This window comes from Pinus tabuliformis, chromosome 5_2 (assembly GCF_031772625.1).
Source record: "Pinus tabuliformis cultivar Carrire ecotype Pingquan chromosome 5_2, CPIR1, whole genome shotgun sequence".
Taxonomy (NCBI): Eukaryota; Viridiplantae; Streptophyta; class Pinopsida; order Pinales; family Pinaceae; genus Pinus; species Pinus tabuliformis.
Genome location: NC_142306.1, coordinates 168,598,223 through 168,606,489, shown reverse-complemented (window position 1 = coordinate 168,606,489; position 8,267 = coordinate 168,598,223).

Here is an 8,267-nt window from a genome sequence, read left to right as displayed (position 1 = left end):
TTGATCGAGTTAAAATATTTACATTACATTACATTAATATTTTAATTTAATTTACTTTAATTTAATTTTAATTTATAGGACATTACATTACATTACAACATCTATACCATATTGGGGGTGGAGAGTGTCTCTTGGCTCATTTACATTAAATATTAATAATTTAAGTTTGCATCTCAAGAGTTTCATAATTACATTAAGTATTAATAAATTAAGTTTGCATCTCAAGAGATTCACAATTACATTACACTTGGTAGATACAAAGTTAATATGGATCTGGGTTGGTTTAATTTCCTCCTTTAAATAGGCTATATTTCACATGAATATCATGGGTCAATACTATGGGTTGAGCTCAGAAACCACCAAGTCAAGTTTACCTTAATATTTTAGTTTAAATTATTTTTATTTTAAAATATGGTTATTTTTTATTTTTATTTTATTTTTACCAAGTAAAAATGTTTAGAGGAAATTACATTACATTACAATACATTACAACATCCCTACCATACTAATCTAGCATTAGTGAGTGCTGCATGGATTCTTTTATTTTAAATTTCAAATTTCTTTCTATTGTTTGGTGGAACATCAAATATTTTATTATTAAAATATTTAGGTCAAGAATTTCTATCAATTGATCTCTATTTTTAATTCAATTTAACGTTAATATTAACATTCATATTACCATTGTTGGCACCTCTTACATTCTTTATAACCCTTCTAAATCTATTTTCCAATCTGTTATGGTTTGGTTATGTCCCTAATGATGGGTGGTGAGTCCACCCAAAACATTGGACACTCTAAATCTACACACAATAGAATTCCAAAATTGACATACATCACTCATGAATCCTGCTTTTTCTCATTCTCAGCTATTAGAGACAAGCATTCAATCCCCTCATTTTAACCTGGTTTAATGGAGTTTCACTTGGTAAAGATGGAGAGCCTCCTAGAAGTGTAGACAAGAAAAAATGCCCATCCAAGTTGTTTCCCTAAACCTGACCATGGTTTGAAACTTCTCAAAGAATTTATATGCTCTCCGGTTGCATATCCCCATCCTTGAAGAAGATTCCTTATCCACTTGACCAACAAACGCCTCAAGCCATTTGTGGCCTTCTGAGCAAGTTGCCTCCATGGCCTGGTAGCTTAGGGTGGGCTAGGTATGCTAATTTTTTCTTGTTCCTAGTTTTCAATTTAACATTTTCCTTGTGCAAGAATTTGCCATCATAATTTCCCCGAGAAACTCTAAATCTATTTATTTTCTTGGAGTGAGTAGACTTCATGGGCTAACTCAAAGCTCCACCACTATTTTGGCACTGCCTGCTCAACACTCCTCTTTCTTTGGTCCAACCTTTGGCAATAACACTTCGACTTGTCCTTAGTTTTAGGTATCCACTCACCTCATACCCCTATTCTTATTTTGGTTTCTCATCATGCCCTTGTAGCGAATTAGAGTGTGTAGGACAATTCTCTATTACCAAGAACGAGGCAGAGCTTAGATACAAGCTGAAAGCTTGAACACAAGAATTAGATATTTGTCTCCCCAATCGATTTAGGAGGAAATTACACAAGTGGAATGAGAACTAGCTAATGAGAGGTGCACTATTATGAACAAAGAGGTACTTGCGGAAGTGGTAGACTGGGTTTCTGATGCAAGTCACACTAGAGGTCATTATAACAAATATATGTACACCAAGGACATCTACCACCATTTGAATGTTATCTTATCTTTTGACATTTTGAAACAATTGAAGTTTTTTATATTGTCTAGCTTCCCCAGTGGCAGGTCAAAACATGCTTCAATAGTTGTGGATGTAAAATCTTTAATGTTAGGCAATGTAAATTTACTTAAAAAAAATAGTATTAATATTAGAATCTATAGTGATCTTTTATATATATATATATGTATGTATATAAGTTAATTAGCTTTAATTATATTAATTATTGTTGTGATATGCCAAATGGTTTTTTTAAAATGTTTTTTTGGTTTTAAAAATTAGTTAATTAACAAAAACTTAAAAAAAATTAGTCTTTTTGGCTTTAAAAATTAGCTAATCCACCTTTCTAGAGTCATAAACTTAGAAAAACTAGGAAATTCAACAAAATCTCAGAAAAAATGTAGCCTTGCTTAATTTATCCACAAATATAGATAAATGAAATTCAATAATTCAAAAAATATATATTATATTGTGCTGATCTAAAACAATATAATAAATGCAGAAAATTATAGTCAAAAGGTTAATTAATATAGAGTAGATTGCAATAGTTCATGGACTAATAAGAGGAAAAAGCCATCTTAAAAAAAGAAAAAAAAAAGCAAAAGTTTTAAAAGAAAAATATAAAACGAACAAAAAAAAATTAAAAAAATGTCTTACAAATTTTTAAAATGTTAAAAATATAAAAAATAAAACAAAGTAAAATAACTAAACAAGTAAATTAACAAAAAAAATAAAAAATAGAGAAGGATGGGAGGGGATGATTTCTTAATCTCATCTCCTCCCTCCATAACCTCCCTTTCCTTTCTATACCCCTACTTTCTTTCTTGTTCATCCCATAACTACCTCCACATGTCACTTAAATGAGTGCAGGAAGGAGGGGAAGGAGGGGAGGGTAGAGAAGGGGGCAAAGGAAAGGAGGAGGAAGCACAAATTATGGAATTGCCTTTTTTCCACCCCCATAAATCCTTGATTTTTTTCTTTTTCTTCTTAAGATTTGTTTTCAGTTTTTAATTTTGTTACATAAAGTGTGGGAGTGGAGGGAAAACTATGGGAATTTCCATCATTCCATCCTCACAAATCCTTATTTGTTTATCTTTTTCTCCTAAATATCTGTTTCTAATTTTTAATTTTTAAGTTCGTTGTGTTTGTGTGTGTGGGAGAGAGAGATAAATGGGCCTAGCTAAGGTAGTTGAGAGAAGTGTTATCCTCCTCACTTAGGATCAATTCCTGCAAGTGACTCATTGAGCTCTTTGGGAGTATATTGTTGTATCAACCTTAGACTTTGAAGACTTTGGTTTATTTTGAATATTTTCATTAGAATGAGGGGAAGTGTAATACTACTAATTCCTTAATGCATGATTAAGGATACAAGATACTGAATTTTCATCTATCTAATTCAAATCAAATGTCTTTTATGAAGTCTCATCACCTTTTTCTCATAAAGAGCTTTCTAGTAATATAAACTTTATTAAAATATGAGTCTAGATCATCAAGATATGATCATTTGAAGATTTTCGCCCTTGTCCCCATGTCAACATTATTGTGCAACTATGATGTGTTACCCCCAGGTCCACATGTCATCAAGGGGGTGGTGACATGTTAGCACCAATGCCACCTAGCCCTGCCATGTCATCGAATCGCACACGATTAATTACCTTACATTTAATTAAGTCAATTTTTATTTTGTAACTTAGTGTATTTATGTTTATATAATTATTTAAATATTCTAGTAATATAAGCACATTTAATTAACACAACATTATTGAGTTAAAAATTTTCCCACATGCATAATTCAAAAGTGTCAATGCTTGAACAAAATAAAAAATGAGTGATATTTGAAATCATGTCCCTTCTATTAATTCTTGATGGGAAATTCACGAAGTTACCCAACTCATGAAACCTTGAGTCAACCACCAATCACCTATGGTTGGTGAAATTGAGAAAATAAAGGCAAACAAAATGCACCCCTCATACCCAACTCATGAAATTTTGAGTCAACCACCAATCATCGATGGTTGCTGAAATTGAGAAAATAAAGGCAAACAATATTCACCCCACAATAGTGCATTAAATGTTGTATAGGTTAAGATATATATCATTGGATGTACAACATTTATATTCAAAGGTGTACATCCTACAATATACAACATTTAATGTAATTGTGTGGGGTGCATATTTTTACTTGAAATCAAGTGCATGAATCCTTTAAGTCAATCCCATATGGTCCGTAATTCCAAAAAGTTGTTTTCCAGTGAATTCCAAAGCATTTCCATGTGCGAGTAAAATCCATGCCCAATACATGAGAGTAAAATCCAAGCCCAAAATAAAAATTGGTTGTCGGTGAATTCCGACGCATTTCCACATACAAGTAAAATTCATGCCTAAATTTCCAATTTGCTAATGGTCTCATTAGCCATCGGAAAAATGATTACCTTTACATTTGAAAAATTTAAGCCATTTGTTGATTGAAATCTACCTTTCAAATCATTGTACATTCGACTGATCATGCATAGTGAAGGTTTATGCATCAAACTTTAGAGAGGGTTATCTCTGTTGAGGAAATTAATCAAATTTACAAAAAGCATTCTCTACATGAAGGTTTGGGTAAAATCCATGTTGATAATATTGTTCTTCTTCATGTGTGAGAAATCCGTGACTGTAAGTAATTATATATAACTATTCTCATATACATAATGCAATATGGAAAATTTCACATTCCTAGAATTTATTACGTCTAATTAAGTAAGCATAATTTCTGCCCAATATTTGCCAACTCTAAAATTTATGTAAACCTTACTTAATATACAATGTTCTGCTACATACAATAATGTCTTATGCAGTAAAAGAAAATGGTTATGCCATTCTCATGGCATCCTTTAGTTCCCATGTGGCCTCATCTGGTCCAAAGTGCATCCATTGTACCTTGACCTACATGATGGCTCGGCTTTGGAGCAACGTATCCTTCTTATCTAATAGGCATTGAGGCTCTAGTTGGAATTCTCCTTTTGGTTCCACTTAGATAATAAACCTAGTCAATGCTATAATTAGAATCATGCACACACTTCTTAAGCAAAGACATGAAATACATTTTGAGCTTTCACAGTAGGAGTTAAGGCAAGTTTATATGCCATTATTCCCACTCCTTCTAAGAAATTAAAAGGCCCACAATAGTGAGGTGCGAACTTGGCACATGTTCCCATTCTCAAGGAATTTTTTTTTAGGCTTACTCTTAATATTTTTTAGGCTTACTCTTAAGATACACATGATCTCCTACTTCAAACTCCCTATGATTCCTATTTCTGTAAGCTCTTTTATCAATCTTATGTTGCTTTCAAGTTCTGTTTGGTCTATCCACTTCTTGTTCCAATTCCATTAACATGTTTGGTTAGTGTAATATAATCCATTATATTATATCAATTCTACCATATAAGGCATCAAAGGGACTGCATTTCAACAACTCTTGGTAGCTATTGTTATTGGAAAACTCTACCAAGGTTAGGTATTGTTCCCACTTTTTATGCTGATGTGTAACATACATTCATAACATATCTTCCAACACCCTATTTAATCTCTATTTATATCCATTTTTATGAGGATGGTAGGAAGTACTGAAAGCCAATTGGGTTCCAAATCTTGCAAATAAAGGCTTCCAAAATTTTGAGGTAAATTTGGCATCTCTATCTGATATGATGGTCTTTGGCATCCCATGTAATTTGAAAATTTCTTTCATGAAAATTGTACCAATGTCAATTACTTTGTAGGTGGATGTTAGGTCCTTATAATACTAGTGTATCCCCCATATTGTTATTGTTGTGCCCTTACATTATTATTGTTATGTAGGTCGTAATCATATTTTGATCCCTAGACTCCTATATATACCAAGGAGGTGTTGTCATTTGAATCATCCAAGAATTGTTCATTTATGCGATGTAGAAGGAGGTTTCCCCCTCGAAGAGGCTTATTTTCATGTCATTGATCTATCTTTTCTTCTATTTTGTTTAACATTTGGTATATATTTTTGTTTTGTTTTACATTTCATTTTAGAGAATCTATCTTGGGGCTAAAGACCAACTATATTCCAAGGACAGATATGAGGAAGTTTGATGGCAAGGATCTGATAACATGGATACTGCATATGGAGCAATTATTTGATCTACATGATGTGAAATACACACAAAAGGTACACATTGAATATTTATATTTAAAACCCAATCAATTTGTATGGTATCGATGGATTTGTTCTCATAAAGGACTTGTCACTTAGACAATTTTTATGGAGGAATTGATAGCACATTATGAGGATAAAAATAGAAATACCTTCTTTAGCCAAATGATAAATCTCAAACAAAAGGGTTTAGTTGGGGATCACATTGAGGACTTCCAAAAATTGAATATCAAGGTAACTGATATTCCAAAGGAGTATCTGATTGATGTATTCACAGGGACTTTAAATGATAATATCCAACATGATGTTAGCATTTTGGAACCAAAGTCATTGGAGAATGAATTTAGGGTGGCAAGAAAATTTGAAAGAAAAATTATGACAACAAGGACATCTAACACTCACAACTCTAAACATGGAAGTGTTGCCTCTCTGAGCTTCCAACAATATACAAGGTTGACACCACAAAAACTGGAGGAAAAAAGAGCAAAAGGGATTTGTTACAGTTGTGATAGAAAATACACTAAAGGTCACAAGTGAGTTGAGAAGAAATTATTTTACATAGATTACTAAGAGGAGGAAGAAAAGGAACAAGAAACATCAAAAGAAGAAGATATACACTAGGAACAACCCCAAGGGATGAAAAAGAAGAAATGAATCCAACCATATCTTGTTATGCATTGGTAGGAATTACCACTCCTCAAACTGCAAAGATATAAGGATATATGAATAAGAAAAAGGTAATAGTACTTATTGATTCAGGTAGTACTCATAATTTTATTCATTGTAAGATAGCTAAGGATTTGAATTGCTTTATATATCCAAATCTAGACTATCAAGTGATGGTTGCAAATGGAGGACCTATAAATTTCTCAGGGAAGTGCCATAATATAAATCTAACCATGGGGGTATATATATTGAATAGTCCAATTCTTTCCATTCCATTGGTGGTGTGGATATTGTATTCATAGTCCAAAGGTTACAATCTTTGGGGATGATAGATTTTAATTTTAAATAAATTTTCTTGAAATTTTCCGCGGAAGGAAAGGAAATTGAATTAAGGGGTATCACAGGGAAAATTAGGAAGATAATAAGCTCGAATGGCATGAAAAATATTTTGAAGAAGGAACAATGAGGGGTAGTTGCACAATTATGTTCACTAGATGTTCAAACATCTAAGTAATCCATCTCTCCAGATCTCTAAGGGTCCTTGACAATCATTCCAAGGTATTTGAGACTCCCAAAGGTCTCCCACCTATTCGTGACCATGATCATGCTAGTCACTTGATTCCAGGAGGTGGTCATCCAAACATTAGACCTTACATATATTCATATGCCCATAAGAGTGAAATTGAACATATGGTTGCAAAAATGCTAGAGGTAGGTATAATTCAACCTAGCCAATGTTATTTCTCTTCTCCAATAGTATCGGTTCTAAGAAGGATGGGTCATGGCATATGTGTTTGGATTATAGAGAGCTCAACAAGCTCACTATTAAAGATAAGTTTCCCATTCCTATAATTGATGAATTGTTGGATGAACTACATGGGGCAATTTACTTCATCAAGTTGGATATTCATTCAGGATATCATCAAATTAGAATGAAGACCGAAGGCATTCCAAACACAACATTTAGAACTCATGAAGGTCATTATGAATTTTTGGTTATGCCTTTTGGCATAACTAATGAACCTTCCACATTTTAAGGTTTGATGAATTCCACTTTCAAACCCTTTCATACAAAATTTGAGTTAGTATTTTTTCATAATATACTGATCTACAATAAGTCTTGGAAGGATCATGTTCAACATGTTGACAGGGTGCTCAAACTATTGGAGGAGAAACAATTGTATGCAAAACCCTCCAAATGTTTCTTTGGGGTATATGAATGGAATATTTGGGTCATATTGTATTTCATGAGGGCGTTAAGGCAGACCATAACAAAATTAAATCCATAAAGGAATGGAAAATATCCACAACCTTAAAGCATCTTCGAGGATTTCTTGGGATGACAGGGTATTATCGCAAGTTTTTTAAGAATTATGAGAAAATAGTAGCACCAAAGAACATTACTGAAGAAGGATACATTTTTTTTGAACTCTAGAAGCAACTACGGCCTTTGAACATGTCAAAGAGGAAAATGTGTCGAGCTCCATTCTTAGGTAAACCAAACTTCACAAAAACCTTTATTGTGGAATGTGATGCCTCAGGAAATGACATTGGTGTTGTTTTAATGCAAGAAGGAAGACCCATTGCTTTTGAAAGTAGTCTAATTATAACAACCTTGGGTTATATTTCCATGTAATAAATGAGCATTATAAAAGGAAAAATAAAACCAAGGTCACGAGACACGTATTCTAAGATGAATGGGAGCGAAAAAAATTATATTGGGA